The 25,083-nt window shown below is 51.7% G+C and overlaps 1 protein-coding gene across 1 annotated transcript in view; it reads right to left on the bottom strand.

Annotated features, from left to right (window-relative positions):
* DLGAP2 (DLG associated protein 2) overlaps nucleotides 1–25,083 on the bottom strand; it is a 338,329-nt gene that overhangs the window by 57,697 nt on the left and 255,549 nt on the right. Inside the window, exon 3 of the mRNA XM_069464631.1 lies at nucleotides 12,942–13,007. The gene's annotated coding sequence lies outside the window, so the exon portion shown is untranslated. The remainder of the gene's footprint in view (nucleotides 1–12,941; nucleotides 13,008–25,083) is intronic.

Raw genomic sequence — 25,083 nt, forward strand, 5'->3', positions numbered from 1 at the left:
CAGCAGGATTTAGCTCAGCTCTTTGACTGGCAGGTTCAATTGCATGATCGATAATTTGTAAGATGTACAAGTAGCTTTTTAAAAAAAACCCCTGCGGATCCCACATATATCAAAGCTCTAATTTAAAAGAAAAACTGCACGTAGACGTCTTTTGATAGTATAATGTAAACACGAGGAGTTTGGGGATCCTAAACTCAGGTGTTCAACTCTTTTTCAGAATTTCATTACATTTTCTATTAAGCATTATGATGAGAACATTTGCAACTTAATAGCACTTAATTACCAGAAGACAACTTATTTATGGGATAACTAAACAGCTTTTAAACAGATTTTTATTGTAACATTCAAAAACAATGACTTCCAAAGCACAAAAGAAAATTGCTATAGTTGTAAACCTAACGTCATTATTCCAGAGGCCAAAGGTCATCACTTACTTCCTGTATTAGAAAATTTGCTTTGTAAAATATGCCTTTAGCATCACAGAAGTAATTATAATTGTTTCCCAAACCTTTCTCCCTGAGTTTCCTTTGATACAAAGTAGAGGCTCCTTAATTCAAACCAGCCAATCAATCTTTCCCTCTTCTCTTTCATACATTTTGGGTGATTACCTTATATTTTTGTTTTAACAAAAATTTATAACCTTCCGAGGACTCCCAAATGCGTATGCCAGAGCTCAGCAATGGAAGAATGCTTGCTTCAAAGTATCTGGCTTTCAAGAGTTATTTATTAAACAAATGTATTAATAATTTTGAAATATGAAATCATAGTAGTTTTAAGGTACTGATAGCTTTCTCTTTTATAAACTTGAACTTTTATGAAATTAAGTTTGAGGGGACAGAATCCTTGGTGTACACGCTGCCATTCGAACGCCACGCTGTCCACCCAGACTCCGCCTGGCAGAGCCTGTCCACTGCGTCAGTGCACAGCACAGTTCTAGGAAAACGCTCTTTCAGTAAGTCGGTGACACGGTGGCAGCAACACGGCTTCGTGCCATTGGTCTATTGTTTCTCGGTATCAGTGACTAACAACTCAAAATTTTTAAACAGGGAAAACTTCTTTGGGGGAGAATACTGCATCTGGGAATCTATGGATCAGACCTCTGAATCTGAATGACTCATCCGGAAACAATTTATATGCAGGAGGAGTAGAGGGAAGCCAGTGTGGACGTCCCGGGGAGTGGAGGGAAGTGAGTTTCGATGTCCCAGTGAGTAGAGAGAAGCCAGTGTGGACGTCCCGGGGAGTAGGGAGAAGTGAGTTTGGACATACTGGGGAGCCCACAGGACGGTGCTATCTTACTGGTGGCGTTCAGGTGCTGGGTGGGTGGAAAGGAAGTGACGTCCACTAAGGCTCCTAGAGATCTGCTCAGTGTTGCTGGCTAGAAAGATCCTATTCGTGAGTCTGATTCCTTAGACATGTTTCAAAACCTTTGAATATACCTGAACTGTTAGGGACAGAAAGACAAGAGGTAACAGAATGAGGGAGGCAGAAAAACAATAAGAAGGAAACAGATACAGAAAAATAACCAGGGAAACAGTTATTTCAGCCTTAAAGAACGGGGTAAGTAGACCGTGGAATGGTGATCACCAATCAGAAAATAGAAAACACCATAAATGGTGACTTTCCCCATCACATGTGCAGGAGAAAGGAATGTTTCTGGAGCATAACCTTTAGGTTATGTCCACACCTGGACAACCGGCCTTTGCAGCAGCAGGTACCGCCAGCGCATAAAAGGAGAAACACAGAAGACAGTGTCTTCCCCACTCCCGGAGACAGACCCACTTCCCCTTAGGAAATGAACTTTCGCTTTGCACCCTTCCACTCTCCTCACACGAAATTCCTGACGTACTTGCTGAGTGTCTGTCACCTCTCCCCGTCCTGTGGGCCACGGCTTGCGATTCCTCCAAGCCTGGAGCCCAAGAACTGGGGGACACTTCAAAGTTCAGCCGTGGACAGGACCGTGACATGAACTTCTTTTAACTCACTTCAGTAGAAATCAGAGAAAGAGGGTGTTTGCATAAACCTGTCTCTCCTTTCTACCTGTCTTGTAAAAAGTCTGCTTTTAAAAGGTCTACTGTAAATTGAAGTAAAAATATCATTTTCAAATTTCTTTGAATCAAATAGGCACATTAAAAATTAAAATGTGCTGTTACGGGGAGGATGCAGTAAAGCGTGAATCTATTCCTTGAGGGCATTTATACATCGGCGTGACCTTCTGGGAAATAAATTAGGCAAAATCTTAGGAGCCATAAAAACGCTGACAGCCTTTGGCCAGGTAACCGGAGTTACGGTTTCCATGTAAAAATGCTCTTGAAGGAAAGGAGTACTTTGCACAAGGATGTTTCTAGTAGCATTAGAAAAACCAATCTCGTATTGCTTATTTATTTATTCACTGACGTTCCAAAAAGGGTTTAATTTGACTTTGCAAATACAAATGAGGAAGTAAGGTAAATTTTAAAGCATTTGGAGATGAAGCAAGAGGAAGAAGGGTGGGGATTGCAGTGGTGCCCGCACGAGGCTTTTGCACAGACGAGAGCCCAAGCCCCCCCCAACCCCGAGTGTTAGCTGCAGGCACGAATTTCATACGGCTCAAACACGAGGTTTGGGAATTATCCACACATGAAGAACACAAGAGTTGTTCAGAAAAACACGATTCCAAAATCGAAAGAGAATTTTCCTCGTAGAGAGTATTAAAATATGAGAAGAGGAGAGGTAATCCCAAACACTAATGTCTTTAATGTTTAAAGAAATCATGGAAATATGAAAAACATTTCCTTGAAAAATTAGCAAGTAAAATAAAAGCAATTTCAAAGACATGAAAATACAAATATGTGAAAAAAACTTTAACCTCACTAATTATCAGACCATCAAACTACATGAAAAAAATAGCTTTTGGAAGTATAGATCCATTTAGCAAATTGTTTTACCTAGAAATCTATGCTAGGAACATAATAGAAGAAAGAAACTTGTTCTCATCTCATCTTTTGTGGAATTTGTGGCAGGTTAAAGACATGAAAACACACAACTCCTGGGTTCTCCAATCATCTCTTGGCGTTTGGTGGATGCACCATACTTAACCAATCACCTGCTTTTGGGGAGCTCGTGGGAGGAACTTGGGTGCCTTCAAAAATAAACTTAAAAACAAAGTTTTAGCATATTGCAGAAAAGTATAAAATAAATTTGGGGACGTTATGATTTCTCAACATTTATTAAACACAAAACTGGAATAAACTTTCAAGGTGATGAGTGTTAGAAAACAGATGAAATTTTATGCCTGACCAGCTATGTTTGGGATCCAAAGTCTTCTTTAAAGTTGGGATTTTGGTCCACTGAATTCCTCGTCGGCCGTTCGCTGGGGTTCACAGCGAGAGAGGATCCTCCTCACACCCGGAGTCTTCCCGCACCCTTGTCAGAGGGGGGCAGCTGGGTGGCAGTTCTCAACGATCGACCTTGAATAGTGTCGACGCAACAGCACAGTTTTCACACTTGAAAGGCAGTTACCGGAAATGTTTGGTGTCTGTTCAGAGAACAATTATTATTTACCTGATTTTTTGTGTTGTACGAGCTCAACTTCTGTTACTGTTAAATGTTCACCACACCAGCACCTGTCTGGCATTTTTAGCAACTTGAGCCCTGCCTGGGATTGGAGAACGATTGGTGAGTAGCTCTCTCTGGGCAATAAATACCTTGATCTAGTGCTTTCTATTAGCACAAATTTATGTCTGCATTAGCTGAGCGCTCGGGCTCAAAATTCTCGCCTTCCTTCTGAGTCTGGTCCATCTCAACGGCCCCCCGAGAGAACCAGTGCAGTGAAGACACAAAAAGGGTTTTCAGCCACTATGATTTTATAGAAAATCAGGAAGTTAAATATCACTCGAACCTCTTGGGAAATGCCGGGGATCAGCAGAGAGGAAAGTGCGATTTCAGGACACGGAGGGTCCTCCTGCTCCCTCGGCCTTCTCCTGTCCCCAGTGGCTTCGTCCCTGCTCACGCTCCAACACCGTGGCTGAGCTCTGGCTTCCTCAACGTCTCCACCGTGTGCCAACAGGCACCTCAAACTCCACCCATCACAGGAACCTCCGACTTCCTCCCCTCTCCGCCGTCTGTCCTCACATCCCCACCCCCGTTTAGCAAAAGGCCGGGCTTCTCCCACACACAGAACACACTCCCCCAACCTCTCCCCCGACGTCCACTGTCCCAGGACGCAGGGGGACCCAGGGCCCCTGCCCACTGCAGCTAGAGGCCACACTCTCCTCTCTGTCCCTGCGTCCAGGGTCTTTGTGTCCACCAGTCTCCTGTTGTTGCCGTAACGACACTGTGCACGACACTTACGGTTTCTGGCCCGACATCCAAGGAGCGTGGGCATCCTCGTTCTTCCCGACAGCAGGAAAAGCTGGACAAACTGAAAACCAGCAACTGCTAAAGTCCATCGAAGCACTGAGCTCGAGGGACAAACTGCTGCCCCCGAACCAGAGACAGACACATGACACGGAGCTCGCAGGTCGGGGAAGGTGGGGGACGGGCGGCAGGACCTGCCTTGTCTGACCTGGGCAGACTCAGGCTGTGCCTCTCTGAAGAAAGCGCCGTGTGGAGCAGACAGCCTCCCACAAATTTCCTAATGGGGCCAACCGCCCATTTAAAAAGCTCTCTCAGCATCAGGTTAATCAATCTTGTTATGCAAAGTATTGAATTGTAGGCAGTAAATAAACCTGGAGCTATTGTCCGGCATATAGAGCACACGCTTCAATTTTGTGAAAAGATCCACACACACAGACGAGGACTCCGTAAATTTTTGGTTTTCAGGTGCAGGGTGGAACACACCACGGCACGAGCAGAGTTAATGTCCGTGCTCTGTAACTTACGGGAGCCCGTCCAGACTCAGCAGAAGCCCCTCGGTCCCCTCCCAACAGTGACACGCTGCTCACTCCCAACGCCTCCTGTCATCAGACCGACGTACGTGTGTCCCTCCTGGACGTGGGGCCTCAGGGCAGGGCCTCGTGCCCGGGGCCTGGCACTTGTCACAGCCTCGGTTTTGGATAAACTGACAATACAGGGTGGACGGGCGTGGGGAAGAGGTGACCCCGAGTCACAGTGAGACTGTTCTCAGTCACCTCGTGGGAGACACAGGCACCGGCCTGAGAACCCACTTGTCCAAACACTCCGTGATCATCCAGCACCAAGTGTATACATATGTGTCTCTATTGAGATGCAGAAGCACAAATATGTGTGCACACGCATGTACACACCCATGTATTTATGCACATATGTAACTAAACCACATAGTTAATTAAAATTATTTTTCAGGAGCCAAAGATGGTGACCAGAATAGAAATATCTAACATTGGTCTAATTTGATTTTCAGAATCACTATGCAATTTATATATTATTAGGACAATATCGGGAAACTAAGGAAAGTAAGTCCCAAAGACTCAACAGCTTACTCAATAAACATGGTGAATGGCAGGAAAAAAATCCAATTTGTGTTATCTGAGCTCAAATCCACGGCAAACTCGAAAGCTGCTGGGAGATCTGGGCCCAAATCACAGCTCGGTTATTTATTAGCTGATCGACATTTGACAGACTCAATTTCTTTATCTAAAAGTAGGGTAATAACCACAACCGAGTTCTCGTGAAGCTCAAATGTTGCAGAAATGTCAGCTCTAGGCTGAGCACCTCATCTGTGCAACATCAAAACACGCATTAGGTAACTTGCTTTTGCCCGTAATGATTTGTACTAGAGTTGGTTTCAAACTTACAGTCAGTCTGCCGCAGCCAGGGAAGAGACCATTTGAAGACAAAACAGACAGAAACCATCAGAGCTAACACACTGCGTCCCGCCAGACAGATCTCATTAGGACAGAATGCAATTTGGGAGCAGCAGCCGCTCTAGTTAGGGCTGGACATTCGCAAACTCGATTTGGTGCCCGGCTGGAAGGCTGAGTGGTACGGACGAGCCACGTAACGCAGGAACGTGGCGCTCGATGACCCAGACGCATCCGTGGGCTGCTCCAGATGGGGAACGTCCGAGATGCACCAGGCCCCGTAATCTAGCAACGGCCGTCAGTTTAATCACTTTTAAATTTCTGTACAGATGTCATTTCAACAAAACAGTCTACACATCTGCCTTGAGGGAAATTCAGTCACTGTGCTGCTACTGATGAAAGGCCTTCATTCCGGCAATTTCCCGGGTGCAAACAAGGCGTCCCGGGATGGTCCTTTTGCACAAGGCTCCCTCCCTGCCACCTGCATTCCAGGACTCCACAAGGGCCACGTGACAATGCCAGATCACACACAGTGTGACTGCTAATCCAATAAGCAGATCGACATCAACTTCCTGCCTGGCTTCGTGACACCAAAATCCAAGTGCAGCAGCAGAAAGAGTCTGGCAATTGCTGCCCCTGCTCCAGTGGAGACACTCGTGTCCAGCACACGCCATCACCCCTTCCAGCGCCAGGTGCCTGCCTGCAGGTGCGCGTCTGCCCTGGGAGGAGGGAGGCCCCGGCCAGAGCACGGGGAGGGCATCTACTTGGAGAGGGACCCCGGGTGCTTCTCCAGAGAGGAGCAGCTCTGGCTCTTGTTCCTGAGGCTGCACCAGCTCCGTTGGGGGGGGGGGGGGGTGGGCTGAGCGCTGCAGGTGGTGGGAGAGTCGCAGGGGGAGGGGCAGGAACCCAGCCCTGGGGGCCCCTCCCCCATCAGGCACTGTCCCTGCTCTCCTGGGCCCTCAGCACCTGCCAAGTGGAGGGGAGCGGTGGCAGGGGGCGGGGGAGAGCTGCGTGCAGGGGTGGGAACCCGCGGGCGCCGCGCTCTGCCAGCCCTCGGGTCTTTCAGAACATGCCAGACACCTGGGCCGTGAGGGAGACGCTGCACTTTGCTCGGTTGGTGTGATGAGCACCACGTGGGCCCAAGCAACCAAAGGTTCAAATGCTTCCAGCAAAAGGCAGACGCAACAAAGTCACTGAAAGGTTAGTTAACTTTAAAATCAACAGTTTGAATTTTTTGAAATTATTAAAAACATAGTAGTTAGATGTTTACAAAATAAGGTACATTTTAAGTAAATCTAACTGAAGTTTCTTGAACGGGGCCTTATTTGATTACAGCTAAATTAATGGAGCTTCCAGCATGAAACGGTTCCCTACCCCTAGTCAGGAGCTCGGGCCCCACCGCCGATGGCTCAGACAGACCCCGGTCCTGAGCGCGCTGCCCGTGGAGTGGTCTGTTCCCTCACCTCCCCCACAGCAGGACACAGTGGGGCTGTCGCCGGAGCCCTGGCGGGACAGCGGGGCTGCCGCCGGAGCCGTGGCGGGACAGCGGGGCTGCCGCCGGAGCCGTGGCGGGGCCAGTCGCACCTTCACGGCAACGGAAGCAGGAAACGGCACGGTGCTCAGAACGGCCCAGGTTCACTTCCTAGGACGCAGGCGGCCTCTGGGAAAATTCACATGAGGTAAAAAAAAATGAGAATTGAGCTTAGATTCAGGCAGGGAGAGGACGTCCTGTTGGGTGGATTCATATTTCTGCGTAATCGTGGACAGTTGCTCTTTCCCGTCACCTCGAATTCCGCCGTGTCTAGTAGGTGCCGGCTTCGCGGCTCCCCGGCGCTGTTCACTGCCCGGTCAGATGCCACCGGTGCCCGCGCGGCTCTCTGGAGTGGGAGGCGCTCGAAAGCGTGTTAGTTAAAGCAAACCCAAATGCCCTGCGTCACCGAAGAGATCAGGATTGCGAGAGAACACCTGAGCGATTCTCACCTTTCAGCTCAGCGTCTAATGGTGCCGTATTCGTAGTGGGGTTTTAAGAAACACTTGCGTGAACAGGTGGATCTTTAACGTCCACAGTCACTGTGTGGAGTTTTGGGCCTGAGACTGTCCTTAGGGACCGTGTCACCTGGGAGGAAACTGGGAGGAGGCTGCCCAGGGCTTGTCTGTGCTGTCGGGTTATCAAGCTGTTCCGGAGGCCCCAGCTCTGCCTGCATGGGCTGCGGGCGCGGGTCTGAGAGAGACGTCTGCAAGATTGTCAGTGAAATGTGTAACGGTGCTAATTATAGTTAGCTTTCATTAAATATCAGACTTGCGTTTGGTAGCCTTACAGTGCACATACAATACGCGTGCTTCTTGTCACACTTGGCTAGGACCTGGAGCACAGTGTTTCTATCCTCAGTTCCTGGGCAGATTTTGGAGTTCATCTCCGCTCACGTGCACACGGACTGTCAGACCTCAAGCCTTGCTCCCGGAAGACGGTCGTGGGCTCCCAGAATGACTCCAGCTGCCCACTGCAGTCAAAGGGGACACTCGCATCAAAGAAAGGCTTTAAGCTGAGTTAACTAATGCCCCGGGGAGAACAAATACTGATGGAGAAGATGAAACATTCTGACATATTTATACAGAGAAGCCTAACTCATCGCCAGGAAGGTGTGACAAATTGATTAAGCAAATAAACGTATGCACATATGCAAGTTGGCTCTATGTTTATTCCAAACACAACTTCTTATTAGTCAGGTAACGCCTACTTCCACTTCAGGTATCAAATGCAGTGTTGGCCTTTTCCTCATAAATTAGATACACTGCACTCAGAGACATAATATTTTGGTTTTCTTGCAGAAGCAGTGGGTGTAGCCAAAAGATCTCACAGAGTTTCGTTTATTCAGACCCAGAGTGGCCACTAAGGCATCAGCCACCTTGGAATCGCTCAATCGTTTCGTGCCTCAGTCTCCTCCCTGTGGAACGGGAGAGATGACCCAGGTCCCGCGCAGGTTTGCTGTGGGACTGAGCTCGCTGACCGAGGGGACTGCAGGGGCCAAAGCAGGAGCCGCAGGGGCCGTCACTTCCTGTCTTGCTCGGCCTTTGTGTCATCTGTCCTTTGTCTGCCAAGCAGCCGGCACCGTCCATGCTTGACGCCACTTCCGGGGAGGGCACAATAGCCTGGAATTAGTAAAATTTCTCAAATCCTCAGGGAAAGTCGCAGTGCCTCCAACACTTTCCATTTTTCACAAGCTGCAGAGTTCCTCCAGAAGGCTAACATTTGGGGGGACAATCCTGGGGGGACAATCCCCGACAGGTGACCTTTCGTTCACTGGCAGCCTGGAGCCAACATCCAAGAGCACCGGCCTGAGGCCCCCATTCTCCAAGGAAAGCCACAATGCTCCACCCACACCTCCACCTCCTCCCACGAGCAAACTCGATGCGTTTCTGAGTGCCCATTTGCACACACACATGCTCGTCACTCTAACGCAGTTGAGGGGGCAAAGCCTTCCAACAAATCTTCACAATCTGGAATTCATCTTGGAAGGCCGTGTGTCCAGTCACTGTGATTTGCAGGTGAGTTCGTCACCGTGGGTCGCGCTCTGGAACCACCCCGAGTGGAAGCAGGACATCAGGCCTGTCCTCCCCGCGGGGCTGCGTCTCCAGAGCCACGTCCCGGCAGCCTCTGAAAGGCACGTCACACCAGCCCAGTGACGCCAGGCCCTGTGGTCCCCACGCACCAGCAGTGATGAGGGTGATACTCGTGAGGGACAGAAGCCGCTTTACTGTGGGCCACGTCTTGCTCTGAGGCCTGTGTTATCCGACTCCATCACTGACAATCCCACCAGGTAGGCGGCAGTCTTACCATCCCCCCTCTATTAATAAACAAAGAATGAAAAGATCAGGGAGATTGGGTGACTCACCCAGTGCCAAGGGAGGTGCCGTGTCTGCCCTCACAGCTGCCTCTGGGTGCCCCGGACGCACACTCTGCTCCCAGGTGCCGAGAGCTCGTTCAACCGCACTGACCGCACGGCGCTGCAGGCCACGGCTTTCGGACCTGATCCCACTCCACGGTATGTCATAGATCGTACACCAGGGCGTCACACACACACACACACACACACACGCACATGGAAACTAGAAAACGCTTCATTAAACACCTGCCCTTACTGCCTGTGATGCACATTGATGTTTTCTATATTTTCCTGTTCTGTTTTTTTCCCCATTTATAAAATTGCTGGTAATGACCCAGTAGCTTGAAATCATGGCCCATTAATGAGCTGCGGCCCACAGCTTAAAAATCAGTGTTCTGTGACATGTAAGTGTAAAATATTAGAAAAGTGAAATTAAATGCAAATCACTTACTGAGTTAGAAAAGGGTCACTGCAGTGAGCGGTACCTTCCATTATTAAAACCTCTCCCTTGGCCGGGCGCGGTGGCTCACGCCTGTAATCCTAGCACTCTGGGAGGCCGAGGTGGGCGGATCGTTTGAGCTCAGGAGTTCGAGACCAGCCTGAGCAAGAGCGAGACCCCACCTCTACTAAAAATAGAAAGAAATTATATGGACAGCTAAAATATATATATAGAAAAAATTAGCCGGGTATGGTGGCGCATGCCTGTAGTCCCAGCTACTCGGGAGGCTGAGGCAGTAGGATCGCTTGAGCTCAGGAGTTTGAGGTTGCTGTGAGCTAGGCTGACGCCACGGCACTCACTCTAGCCTGGGCAACAGAGTGAGACTCTGTCTCAAAAAAAAAAAAAAAAAAAAAAAAAAAAAAAAAACAAACCTCTCCCTTTACTTCCCCGCCTGCCTTATTTATTTCCACCCAAGACCACTTTGCCCAGAGCAGAACCCTTCACTTACTGTAGAAGTTGCTATTGCCACGTAAGTGTCACTTTGGAAGGATCCGTGTTGAGATGTGAAACAGTCTGTTACAAGTTATTACCCAAACTCTGTCCCCACAGGGTGCGGAGGCTCCGCAGAGGAAGTGGGCGCAGCTTTGCTGTGACCCCGCACCCCACTCCGGGGGTGCCCCAAAGAGCAGGGCTGTGGAGAGGCGTTGGCACACTCAGGTTCCCAGCGGCCGAGAGGCAGAAACAACCGAGTGGGCACTGGCGTGAAGGGACAGACAAAGCGTGGTCTACACGCACAACCAGCTAAGAAAGGAAGGGGATTCTGCTACATGCTACGTGTGGAGTGGCCCTGAAGACACTGCGGAGTGAAACACGCCAGGCACTGAGGCACACGCACTGCGTGGCCCTCTCACACGCGGACCTGGAGCCGTCAGGTCCACAGACACGGGAGGTGGCGTCGGGGAGGCCAGGGCCAGGGGCGTCAGTGTCTACCGGGCAGAGTCTCAGTTTGGGGAGACGGAAAAGTTCTAGAGATGGAGGGTGGGACGGCGCCCAGCAGCGCGAATGTGCTCGATGATGCCGCTGAACCAAGCACTTAGAAAGGGTTAACAGGGTGAGTTTTATGCTGTGCATTTTGCCAATAAAAAATTTCTGTCTGTCTCTGCCCCTAGCCTGCACAAAGCCACCGTGTGACACTTGACTCCTTCACCCCCAGCCTCTCCCCGCAGCGCCCACCTCCCGCGCTGTGGAACAAACTCACACTCGTCCAGGTGAGTCCTGCGATCTCACTTCCGTTCTGTGCCTGTTCTGTCCTCAGCGCTCTCCCCAGGTGCCTGTCCCCCGGGGGGCGACCCCCTGGTGTCTCCTGTCACCGGAGAGACGGTCTCGCCCCGCGGCGCTCAGAGACCCTCAGGCGGGTGAGCGCATGGAGCCTCAAGTTCCTGCCGCCGCGGAAACGTGGCTTAACGATGGTCATTTCTCATCTTTTTGGCATTTTCCTCACTCTAGAAAACCGCCTCCAGGAAGACCGGGCCCTAGAGACATGGGCGTGACGCTGGCACTGTCCAGACACGGTGCCAGGCGTGCTTGGGCAGCGTCCCAGCCTCGGTGGAGCAAGAGTCAGGGAGTCGCCACCTCCAGCCGGAGCCCCCCACGCCAGTGTGGGCATTCGCAGCTGGGGACAGTTTTGCCAGGGGGAAATTTTTAAAAAAGATGCATAATTATCCAAACTTGATAGCCATGACTCCTTCCTAATAAGTAAAAATACGTCTATTTGCATATTTCTAAGCAAAGAAAGGTTTGCTTAGAATGTCGATTTAGAAATGAATTTAGGACTTAATCACAGTGGATAACGTACGGTCTTACTTTTAGAACTCTGTTTTCATAATTTTAAATTGAAAAGCAAACCTTTCTGACTGTGATTGTCTTTAAAAGAAATCACAGCTCTATACAAAGTGGGCTCCAATTTCCAACGCCATTCTCTGGGCCACTCAAATAAGCAACAGACCCATTGGCTAACAGCCCGAAATACATCTTAAAAAACTGAAACGTAAATATAAATAGAACTTACGACCCATGACACAGTCCTAAGTTCTGCCACAGCACGTGGCCCTCAGGGACGCGAGGGAGGAAGCCGGGACCTTTGAGGTCAGACGGAACCACAAGGGCAAGGAGCCCAGAGCCACGGTGGGGTTTTTTCTTTCAGTCGCTGTTTGACGTTGATTTTGTTCAACATTTCACATCTCTAACGGGAGCGTTTGCCCTTTGTTATGTAAGCATGACTCCATGTCAGAGAACTCACGGCCAGATTTGACACCAGCTTCACTGTGTCTGGGGCAGCATAAAAATGGAATTTCCACGTGATTTTAACGAGCAGGGGGAGAGCATAAGCTGACGTTCTGAGCTCCCTGGGAAGGAAGCACACAGGTGCCAGCATCTAAACAGCGTGTGTGTTGGGCTTATCTAGAGAAATCAGCTGTCCCATCTCCAGTAACAGAGCTACATGAAAAAGAGCTTTTTGCCTCCTTGGGTTGACTCAGAGTAAGTTTTAGTTATAAAGGAGCAAAGGGGAGAGAAGTCATTCCACACCTGGGTGCGTGCATCATTATGTTAATAATTGCCACAATCAGCTTGTGAGGATCTGAATGACCCTCTCTCATCTAGAGCGTCCATAACATTTATAAACTAATATTTTTGAAAAAAAAAATTGTCCCCTTTTATTTAGTGCTTATTAGGCCACTCTAAAGGCAAACAAACGTGCTTGACACAGGCATGCGGGAAGCTCCCCAGTTACTGGACGTGCCCGGAGCGTGCGGGGCTCTGTCTGGCCCTGGGGTAGCAGGAGCAAGGTCGGTACCCTACCTAGGTCCTCCTCCGCCGGCCCTGGGAAGCTGATGCCCGGCTGGACCAGGTCTCCTCCTTCTTCCTCTGCAAAGACAGAAACAAAGTCACTCTTTAGTACATTTCTGGTGCAGGCTGCAGTCATCACAGCACATCTGCAAACCTTTGCCAACAGCACAGCTCAGACTTGAAGACACCTTCTCGTTCCTTCAAATGTCACTGCTCAGAGCCCGGCATTTTGTGCCAGTAACCTCAGGAATGGCCATAATTTTCTGGAAAACAGCACCGTGATCACAGACACACGTATTTCTCTTGTCCTGGTACTGACTTACATAGTGCATCCAAAAGATTCTCAGTTTCCCCTTTGGTTTAACCTAGAATTCATCCGCCCTGGGCTGCATTAGAACAGACGTGTGTGACACTAGCCCTGCGTTATTGTCCGTGGCTCCGAGCGGCTGGTGGAGCCCCACGGCAGCCCTGCGGCAGCCGCGACAGAAGCTCTCCTCATTGTCTACACAGCTCTGCGCTCAGTGTGGCAGTTCGATGCCTCATGCTGCAATGCTCAAAGCCTCCAGCTACTGTTTTAATGCTTAATATGAGTCCATCTCGGGTCCATTTTGCCCAAAACGCTAATTTCATTTCCTTCTGCTGGGAGATCATTCTAGGTTACTGGCATTGATTTTCAATTGTTCACTCTGTGCATGACACAAAAGCAGACTCCGCTTTCTCAGCACGACATCACTGTGTGGCTGTGAGAGGTCTTGGGGTCACTTGGCCTGCCCTCCCTCCACAGGTGGGGAAACGGAGGCTGCGGAGCTGCACGGACTTGAGATTTTGCCCCACTAGCCCTGGAGAGCTGGACTCAGAGGCAGCCTTCCTCGTCCTGCGCCGAGCCCGGCGAAGCAGGCACCTCCTCTTCAGACCTGGTCTCCGCACGTGCCGTGGGGCGTTTGGAGGCAGCGTGATGCCCAGGGATGCTCTGAGGCCAGAGATCCAGTCTAAACTAGTCTGAAGACGGACCCAGGGAGGCCTTTTGGGAATACCTTACATATACCCGCAAACATATTTCTATTCATGGGATATGTGTGAAAATGATCACTTTGCACATATCCATGAATATAATTCTGCATATAACTGCATGTTCAGACTCTAGCATGTCTCATGCATGTACGAAGGCTCCCAATATTCATGGATGGGCTTTGAGGCAACATCCTGCATTTCCCTCCCTGTGGTGTGAGACGCAGCTGGCCCCGCCACGCTCTGGGAAGGATTCGCTGCAGTGCGCTGTGGTCGAGCCTGCGTGTGCTGCCCTCACCACCTTCCACTCAGCTAACCAGCGTCTGCCGTCCTCAGCGAGTCGACAGAAAGTTAGGAGGGAAGGCGGCAGCTTCGGCACTGGGGGTCTCCCCGGGGGTAAATGTGCAGTAGGATTTCCGTGCATGGCACCTCCCAGTCACTGCTTTCTAAGAAATATCTGTGTGTAATACATGTCCATCTCAGTTGGGTTACGGATTTTACAAGAGAGTCCAAACGATTTAGCACACGTCAACCCCACTTTTTCAAAGCTAACAGCACCTTTTGCACATGTTAGGTTGTGTTTTCCTGCTAATGAACTGCATTAAGTCTAATATGGAACCAAACACCAGAATTTTTTCATTTGTTTAGAAATACAGTAGACAGTTCTAATTAAGCACAGTTTCCATGGAGACTAAGTCGCACTGTGTTATTAACTTGAAGACAGAGTATACGTTAGCTGGGTTAGAATGGAATCCGGGACATGGACCGAAACAACAAATCCTCTATCTCAGATCTCACTAATGCCCTCAGTTTCAACTCACAAATCCATACAAAGAAAAAAAGAGAGTACCAGCTTTGACAGAATGCATTTGAATGATGAGTTCACATCACACTGTTGAAATCACGAATACGAACACCCCCTAACCACAACAGCAAGGACGGGGACAGACAGGACGCAGGAGCTGAACAAAGCCGCGCACTCCACACGGAGCACTGCCCAGCACAGCAGAGCACGGCCTCGCAAGAGGAACACACCTGCCTGTTCTGAGAACAGCACCTGAGGACGCTGAGCAGGTGCTTCTGGGGTTCAGCCCTGACTTCAGTGGGAAGAGGCGATTGGCTGCCGGCCCTACCTCTGCCTGGAAGCGGCTGAACTCAGGTAAAACCTTTCACAGTTGAAGAGCACAAAGTAGGTTCGGGCCCCTGAAGGTTCCCATTTGTGGTGTCACCTCTTCTTCGCTGGCTCAGGTGATTCCACTCATGTGCTGGGGACTGGAGGGCACAGACTCCTCATCTCGCAAGGCTTTGTGTTTCCAGCCTACACTGTGGCCCGTGGCGTCCTGACCTCAGTTTCCCTCCCGAGGCTTGTAAGTCGGCACAATAAGGTATTTTATGAGCGACAGAGAGAGCACATTCACATAACTTTTATTATATATATTGTTTCAATTTTTCGATGTTATCATGAGTTACTGTTAATCTCTCGCTGCACCTGCTAGGCACGTGTGCACAGGGGAAGACGCGGTCTGCACGGGGGCTGCATTGCCCGAGGTTTTTGACCCACTGAGGGTCAAGAACGTGTCTCCCGAGCATAAGAGGAACTAGCGTGTTCCCACCGCACGCTGACCGCAGTCCAGAGCACTGGTCCAGGCAACGCACTGCCCACACTTGCCGGCCGCGAGACCCGTGTGCCCTGCACCCCGCGCCTGGCACAGTGGGTGCCCATGAAGGTTTGGTGACGAGCGGATGAAATGTGGAAGACACATGCAGCTCTCAAACTGAATCCCTGCCTTAGTGCTGGCAGGGACCCCAAGCTACCTCCTTCAGCACATAAGAGACCTCAAAACTCATCCTTTCCGGATATTTCTCTCTTCGGCCCCCCTTGGAAAGTATTATTTGCTCCCAGAATCATGAAAGACGAGGGGTCTGATCCGGGATGCAGACTCCGGTGGAGCAGAGCTGTGCCCGCAGACACTCGGAAGCCGGGTGGCCGTGAGCCGCCTTCACTCGGCATCTGTGTTTCCCGGCGTTCAAAGTCAATGCTCCCCAGCCAGGTGGGGCGGCAACCGCAGAGAGCACATGTGTGAGATTAATCAACACCGTAAAATTAATAGCGCCTGCATCGGACATCATGCTCAAATTTCCATCGCATTTTCTTAGCGAAAATAGAAATGTGCCTTAGACTGAAACATTTTGGAAACCATCCACTCACACATTTGAATGCATCTAATGAGTTTTAGTCTTCGGTGGAGAAACACAGCCTTTTGCAGTTATGGCTCTTGGTGGGGTTTTCCTTGACTCCAAACTGCTCACTTACAATATTTTCCGGCAGAATTCACTTTATGAATTGTTTTTCTCATCTACTGAAACTCAATGATCTCGGTGCTTCCTAGCGAGCGACCTGGAGACCCTGCAAACCGCCCTTGGGGGGCCATAGCCAGGCCGCTCTGTGGTTGTGTCACGGTGCTTCCGAGAGCGGACATCTAATTCTAGGTGTGCAAAGCGCTTCGTTCCGCCAGGAAAGAGGATCAGTTGTGCCAGGTGCTTTGGGTGCAGTCAGGAGACCACAGACCTGCCACTCACTAAACACACGATGGGCACTTTCTGTCGGCTCTGGAATCACCCTCAAGCCTCAGATAAATGCCCATCCTGCTCCCCTGGGCCCCAGAGGGGTCCGGATAGACCCGAGACCCTTTGTGACGGCACTTTATAAACCACGAGGCGTCCTGCTCACGCCGCGGGCTGCACTGTCCGCCCTCCTTGTCACGTATGAGTCATCTCAGCGCCGTAAACTGCTTACCCTCCCTGGAGGGAGACCGACAGCTCACGCGCACCAGAGGGAGAAGGGGGGTGCCATGTTCCCTGGGGATCCTCATGCACCACGGCCCAGAGGAAGTGGGGGTCAGGGAGCGAGACCCCTCCTCCGTTCTCGATGGGCCGGATCTCAGTGATCTGGATGAGATCAGAAGATGCTCCATTTAGGGATTCTGCACCGATGCTCCTCAACGGGGCTTCCTGGACTGGCGCTGGACGGTGACAGGTGGGCCACAGGACTGCCCGGCTGGCTGACATCCGTGGAAGCCGTCGGACACGGCAGCCTTTCCATTTAACAGGCAGGCTGGAGTTTCCGGGTAGTTGAGGCGGCTCTGAGGCACCCTCTGAGGGTGGTCTGGACCCGGGAGTGTGGCGGTGGCATTCTTGCTCCCACGTGGGCTGTGCACGGACCATCCCTCAGGCTCGGAGGGTGCCGGAACAGACTTGCGGGTGTTCAGAGGCCACGGGGCCTGGCGTGTGCTGTGCAGACGCGCACGTCACTGTTCGACAGTAGAGATGCGATGAATTCGGATATTAGTGAATCGCAGCGTTCGTCTGCAGACACTTAACATGTTGTGACAAGGGCCGGCGGCTGAGCCTGGCAGACAACAAGAGCCCATGATCTGCTGTCCCAAGGAGCAAAGACACCCCCTTCAGTGGGGCCGCAAAGCCCCCCAGGGGCACAGAGCCAAACATTTCACATCGGCACAGAGACTCACACGCGGTGTGGTTTCCCCTCACTGAGCGCGTGCAGCCGGGTACTCCTGACTCGTGGGGCGTGTCCCGACCTTCGCTGAGGACGGGCCTTTGCGCCATGTCACCCCCAGGCCGGCTCCCAGACTCCGGGGGTGGACGCTCCGGTCCGCGACTCTGAGCAGCGCAGCAGACGGGGAGGGAAGGGCTTGGTCCGACGTGTCGGCTGGGGGGCTGGGGACAGTGGCGTCTGGGGAGAACACGTCCCTCCTGTGCAGGTGAGCCCGGCATGGCGTCCAGCCCCGGCATCACGGCGTCCAGCGTCTGCCTTTCTCCCTCCTCCCGCTGTGCATAGGTCACAAGACTCACACTGACCTTGGCCCCTTCTCAATGTCGGCAGGTCAGGGTGGGCACCGGGACCCCCAGGGTGCTCCCGGGGGGGGTCCCTGGGAACACTCCCTGTGGAGAATCGGGAGGAAAGATGAGCGTGACGATCGGCGCTCACTCGTGCAAACGCTCGTGCCTTCGTGGCCCCTCAGTAGCGAAGCCCGGAATCGCCGTCCTCAGCTCCACGACGCAGCGGCCGAGGCCGCGGGCAGCCAAGTGGCTTCTGCACAGTCACAGAGGGGACAGGTCTCCTCGGAGCCACGCTCGGGCCCAGCGTCGGAGCCGCTCTCGCTCCCTGCGCGGCAGCGTCTGTTCGGAGGAGGCTGCACGGAGCGACCGTTTCCCAAGGACCCGCCCCACGAATGCGGCTGCAGGTTTGGAGAAGCAGCAGCGGAAACGCACTTCGGCCGATGGGGCTTCAGCTCTTTCAAGTACAAATGGCGTCTCCGGGGAGGTGGAGGGAGGTGTCTCCCAGTCACGCTGACTTGCACGCAGTTAGGCCTGCAAAGTATCGGGCAGAAGGAAAAACAGTGTTTACACGTGAAAAGGGATATTGCTCGTAGGAAAATGCTGGATTTCGTGGTGTGAGGGGACACGGTGCTATCATCACCTCCAAGAAAAGGAAACGATGTGTTTTACCCACGGAGCTGGGGACGCCAGCACCTCCTGCTCCGCACTGGCTCTTCCTGGGGTGCTGCCGGCTCCCCACCCACCCCAACCCCACTCCCCGGTGGAGGACGGTGGGGCTGAGCCCGAGTCCTCCGTGGCACAGCCGGCCCGGCCCCCGGCCCTGCCGGAATCGTGATCCACTCTGCCCCGTTTGGAGCACGGTCCTTTCCGTCACAGGAAGTGGACACAGAACTGCAGCCCGGCACACACACTGCCGCACCGCTCTGGAGGACCAGGACCAGGGGAAGGAGGCCGGGGGCGCCCACCTCTGCCCAGGACCCCGACCCCACCTTCCCTGCAGAGCCCCCGCACTCCAGGGTGGGGGCAGGAGGGGACAGTGCAGGCCAGTTTAACTCCTACCTGGGAAAACGTGGAAACATGTAAAGTTCATGTCCAGATTCTCGCCATTACTCTGACCACTGGCCACACAGCTTCTGGTGACCTGGCTGGTACGTTTTCAGTGTTTGTCTCCTACGTGTGGCCTGTAGGTCTCTCACTGGAATGGGGTGGCCCTGGGGGGGCCAAAGAACACCTAATGGAGGGTCGCAGCCCCCACTCTGCTCCGAGCCGCGAGACTCGGCCAGGCCACGCTCTCCAGGCAGCCTCTCTGTGGGGAGGAGGGACACGCGTGGGACCAGGCTTCGTGGAGCTCTGTGTGGCACCGCAACCCCCTCTGCAGAGCTCATGCAGCCCCCAGCCCCCGGCCGGGCAGACAGGAGCTGCTTCCGGAACATGCAGAGCGAGACCCAAGGTCAGTGCCCTGAAAGTCAGCCAGGAAGCCGGGTGAGCTGACTTTGCCCAGTTTCTAGAGTCTTTTCATTCTCTGAAAGTTTACTTCTGAAGAAAGCACACTCAAGTCTGCATTCTCGCCACCTCCTAATGACAGGATTTGAAGGCTGCTTAAATGAAGGACTCATTTCTGCTCCGTCAGGACAATGACATTGATGAGTTTTAATGGCAGCTTCCTCTTCCCTTTCGCTCACAGCTGCGCCAACAGCCCGCACACAGCCACTGCCGCAGTGATTACTGACGGCTTTTCTTTGAAACCATAGAAATGCTCCTAATTTCATTTTGGACCGAGGATCAAGTCTCAGCAGAAGCTGCCCCTAAAGTCTGCAGAATTTTCACTAATAGTTAAATGTCACTTAGAGCAGACTAAGAGGAAAATTCAAAGTCACTAATGAGGCAACCCCACGCAGCCACGAGTGGCACCAAATGGTTTTCCATCGAAACAGGTGGCAGCTAAATCTCAACGGCTCGGTGTCAGCATCCCAGCCACCCCCGTGCACCAGTCACCTCGCATCTCCGGCTGCCAAGCCTTGCCGACCTCACCAAGTTAACCACCACCTTGCATTCGAATAGATTACAAAATCATCTCCCCAAAGAACTCAGTTATGACGAAGAGCAACAGACACTTAATTTCCAATGTTCCTGGACTCAGAAAAAAGAGTAAAAAGTGCCAAAATAAAAAGGCAGCCTGTTGCTTATTTAAATACCTAAAAGCTTCAAGATGAAATTGTATCTGTCTGCTATTAAACTTGAATATCATTCACTTGAAAAGTGACATTAATTATATTTCATATAATATGCTTTAAATCTAAATTCCAAATGCAGGCAGCACTAAATCCCAGCACTACTCTCTGTGTTTAATAACGTTTCATAACCAAAGAAGCCTTAAAGATCTGCCCATGATGTTTGCACAGAAATACTACTTTAAAGGCAGAGTAAAGGGCATTTTATAAAGCTCAGAGAAACACGGCTTCCACGCGCACGTTACGGCTGCACCCCCCACCTGCCCTGCATTGCGAGGAAGTCCCAGAGGTCAGAGTGAACGGTGTGGACACCACGCTTGTTCCCCGCCCTGCCGAGTGGTTCTAACGTCCCTGCACGAGCAGTCCCTGGGTGGGGGCGACGCACGGCACACGGGACCACTGGGGACATGTGAATTTCAGAGAAACAGTGAATACTTTTTCAATATAAGTATACCCATGAAATATCAATAGTTTGTCTGAAATCCAGTTTAACTGGACCTCCTGTGTTTTTATTTGCTAAACCTTGGGGAGTCTATAAAGGTGCGGGTGCGCAGGCCTCGGCCCCAGAGGTTCTGGCCCCTTTGGCTCAGGGTGGGGCCTGGTCGGTGCATCGAGCAGCCGCGCAGGCAACCTGCTGTCAGTGGGTGAGAACCACCGATGGGGCGGAATGGACACGAGTGCCTTGCTGACTCGCTTCCCTCCGCCTGACCCTCCGTCGCGGGCGGGCTGCGGCCAGGTGCCCCCGACCAGCAGACGCTCGGCATTGCTGACTCCACGCGGAGGCAGGGACGGGACCCTGCCTGTCACCCTCTGGCTGCTTCTTTGTCATGCCACGTGCTTTCTGGATGGGAATGTTCAGGCATTGCAATGTGAAAAAAATGTTAACTTTTAAACACCCTTAAATTCTTTATTTGACATATTGTCTTAATTTTCGACATGACGAAGTTCTGGCGTCGCGTCCCCCGCAGGTGCGAGGCGCTTTGATGTGGCAGGAACAACGCAAGCGCCAGTTACTGTTGTACCCGCTCCTGGGTTCTGCGCAAATGACTTCAGGGCAAGTAGTGATGCCCATTTTCTTCTTTAAAAAATTGATCAGGCTTGATCTTTGAATGTCCAATTAAGGCAGAGTGGCTGCATACATCACAGCACAATTACAGTGCAGAATGCTGGGGAGCTTTTAAGTGCTTTAGACATTTCCAGCATAACGTTAAGGACAGAAGCTGTATGCAAGCTCTATGCGGTTTATGATCCTGATTTTGCTTTGAAATAAAGCCTGGCGGCAATTAACCGAGATGCTGGCAGCGGCCGTCTCTGATTAGAGGAATTACGGCTGCGTTTCATTTTCCTCTCTAAACTTCTCCTGCCTTCCAGATTTCCTTCAACCAGATTGTCTGCCTTTTATAAGTACAAAAAAATTATAAAAATACTTGGCGTTCAATAGTCTTCAGTAAAGCCAAAATCTGAATTTTCCTCCTTACTGGAATGAGACATCCTGGAATGAAACGACTGTGGTAAAAGGTCTCGTTTCCTTCTTCCGCTAAGAAAGACCAACGTTTCTTTGCTGTCCTCTTCCTGCACGCGTGTGATGGCGGGACCGAGACGAGTCTGTCCTCCTGCCAAGGACACTCCGGCCCCGTGTCTGTGCTGGGGAGATGAGGCCCCCTGGGAAGCTGCAGGGTGGGAGTGTGCCGGGCACCGAGTGGAAGGAGGACTCCTCCGGTTCTGCTCCGAGTGGGATTGTTAAGAAATCCTGCAGAATATTCCACAGCTTGAAACTTCACGAGGAACTAAATAACTCCAACTTCATCACGAAAGATTCTCAGTGCTTATTGAAATTCCTTTTTACAAATACCATTTCAATGGAGGTTTCCACATTTATGATTTCACCTAAGCTAGCGCGTCCTGGAAACGGAAACTGAGGGGGATTGTCCGAGGAGGACGTGGCAGAGGGGCTCCCGGCGACCTCGGTGGCCCCTGTGCTCCCGGGGTGGGTGAAGGAGACTGCAGAGCACCTGCCCGCAGGTGGGATGTGACCTTCACTGTCACGGTGAAGACTGTCACCGTGCAGGGCACTGGGTGACACGAGCCTGTGACGAGGAAGGCGGGGTCGCACCTGCAGGGACTCCGGGTCTGGCTGGGGAGTCACGTGTCCACGACTGACTGTGGTGCGTGAAGTCAGTTCAGTGACGGACATACGTGCCGCGGAGAGGGTGCGTGTCATCTGGGTTGGAGTGATGACCTCACAGGCCAGTTTAGAGAACATGTTTTTAACTCCAGTAACACTATTTAAAACTTGCATTCAGCTGTTATACAAAATGGAACAAACTCAATTACACAGAGAATTCATTATATAAATCTATAACATATTAAAATATTTCATAGCCAAAATACTATGTTTATTCCCATTTTCTAAAAGAAAGCAATGTTGAAAATTTGATTTGTGGTTGGTCGTTTCCTACCCCAAATCTCTGCAAATACCCACTTTCAGCACCACTTAGCCATAGAACTGGATTTTGATCTATATTCCCAGGCCCAGCCATTATTCATTTATTCCATTTTGGGTATTAATAAAAGCGAGTAACATTTGTTAAAAAATGACAGATGAAACTGGTTCCCTGTTATTCATGGCAAATCAGGCCTGAGGCATCATTCTTCTTTTTCCAAATACATCACACGTCAAGCTTGTTCACGGGAAACCAAGTAAGTACAAGGTTTTACGGGAGCACCTAGATTGCAATTCATTTTAAAGCCCTTGGATTCTAGATCGATTTTGCTTTAACAAATTACATAGTTCTTGATCTGAAACGTGACGACAAAATGACTGTGCCAGGCGGTGGCAGCTCGGACAGCCCCAGTGCTGTTCCAACCACCCAAAATGGCGGGTCTCGGTGGTCTCCGTGGCGACACGGGCAGCAGACAGACACGCACGCAGGGACGGCCCCAGCCCGCGTCTGCTGGTGCTTCTGGGGACTAGCAGCTGCACAGACACACGCGTCCTGATGCCACGTTTGGGACACACGCACGGTTCTCGCACTGCCAGCTACCCTGGCAGAGAGTTGCCCTCAGCGATTTATGTTTTGTGTAATGAAAACCCTGGCAATTTCGTCCCATTTGGCACGGAGCTCTTGGACGTCATTCAGAGCGGGGAGGGCGCAGCTCTGTCAGCCGCGCCGCTGCCTCTGCCCGCCAGCCGGCAGCCGCACCGCGGTGGTGCCGACGTCCCCTCAGGAAACCAGCACCGCCCGCCCTCCTCGCGGGGTGCGCTGCGAGACACCCTGCCCCGGGCGCTCTCCTCTCGAAGGCAAACCACTTCCAGAACGGTGCGGAACACCGCAGAGCTCGCGAATGCCGCGGCGTGGCAGTCCTTTCCGCACAGTGGAGATGCGGGGACTGCACAGCCCTCCCCGCCCCGGAGTCGAGGCTCCACATTTCCTCCGGGACAGACTCTCCGGCTCCGCCTGTCTCAGCTGCCTCACAGACGCTCCTGGAACACACGGCTGTGCGGCTCCCGTCTGCGCCACCGGCAGGCTCCACGTGCTCAGATCCAGGCTGGAGCGGCTCTAGCTGGTACGGTTTGGGGCAGGTAACTTCAGCCTTAGTGTCCTCATCTGTAAAATGGGCACAGTAACATTCGTGCCAAAGGGTCCTTTTAAAGATGAGGCGAGAACAACACAGGAAGCGCCTTGGCAGAGCACGTGGCATTCACTGCACGCGGCACGTTGCCTTCCTGCCTTCCTGCCCCCGGCACCACTGGACCAGCTCTCGGGAGCTGGGAAGACGCTGCCACCTGTCACTTCCCCCCCAAAGGGGAAGCCATGCAGGAGGGGAAGACTGTTCTGGGTTCCCTATAAGTGATGCCCCTAGCACTTGAAATGCTCTTTGTCTCCGTCAGTGACATGGGACGTCCATCGTCCAGCCTTGAATCTGCGAAGCTCTCCCCAGAAGGGCAGGTGCCCGCCGAGGCCCCTGCGCTGCCCTTCACATGCCATTGACCATCTCCCCTGTGCAGACGCTCAGCTGTCGGCCACGCAGCCTTCGCAGGCGCTTCCCATACTTCTCACACAGCGTCACGGCGGTTAAACCCTAACCTGGGTGTCCGAGGGCCCTGACTATGCACGGCTGCTCTTCAAAACATTTTCTGCATTTGAATAATAGATAAGTCCTGCCTTTGCTCTAAGGTGGAAAAACGATACAAAAAAAATCTGCAATTCATTAACTGTGTTTTATAGTGTAGAGCGGATCTGGTTAATCAACCTAATCTAAATTATACTAAAAAGGCTTATCATAATTATCTGGCAAGAGGAGAGAAAGGAAGGCAAAAATAATTTTACAGAAAAACGACAGGGCAGCTGCACTAGAATCATCCCAGTTTCCAAGCTCGCTTCTGAAACTTCCTGTCAAGGCGCATTTGCAAACGTCCACATAATTCTCTGCAGAGCTTCAACAGAGGCCGTGGAACAGCCTGATGTGAGCGCACAATTTCCATCCTCAACGTGTTCGCTCTCCTCAGAATTGAGGATAACACCTTCTTGTTGACATCCCGGCCACGGGGGGCAAAATAAGGTCCCCAGGAGGCAGCGGCAGGAACCGCGCGAAGGCGGGAGGGAGGCAGGATGAGGCGCCGGGAGAGCTGGTCTGTTTTCTGTTGCCAGGAAATGTTTTGGTGCAGCCGGATGACTCAGCGCGAGAAGCGAAAGAACCTCGGAAACCGAGTAACCATCTATCCCCTCCACTCCTCCAATATTACGGTCAATTAGGGTTGATTTGATTTTTCATAGATCTCCCATAAGAGTTTATGAGCTAAAAGCCATTTTAACCAGAAATTCCTGCCCAGCTCGTAACTTGGTCTCAGTTAGTTTTGCCCTGACGGTTCCAAATCCCCTGGAGGCCCCTGGGGTCTCTGCGCTGGTGCTCTGCGCACTCACGCTCACCCTCAGCACCGGCCCCCTGGTGCCTGAAGCCCCTCGGGCCACCTGGCCTCCCTCTGGGCAGAGCCTCCCACTTGCAGGTCTCCACCAGCGGGTCTCGAATTTCCCTGTTTCCTTTGAAGCGTC

Source organism: Eulemur rufifrons, unplaced genomic scaffold (assembly GCF_041146395.1).
Source record: "Eulemur rufifrons isolate Redbay unplaced genomic scaffold, OSU_ERuf_1 scaffold_81, whole genome shotgun sequence".
NCBI lineage: Eukaryota > Metazoa > Chordata > Mammalia > Primates > Lemuridae > Eulemur > Eulemur rufifrons.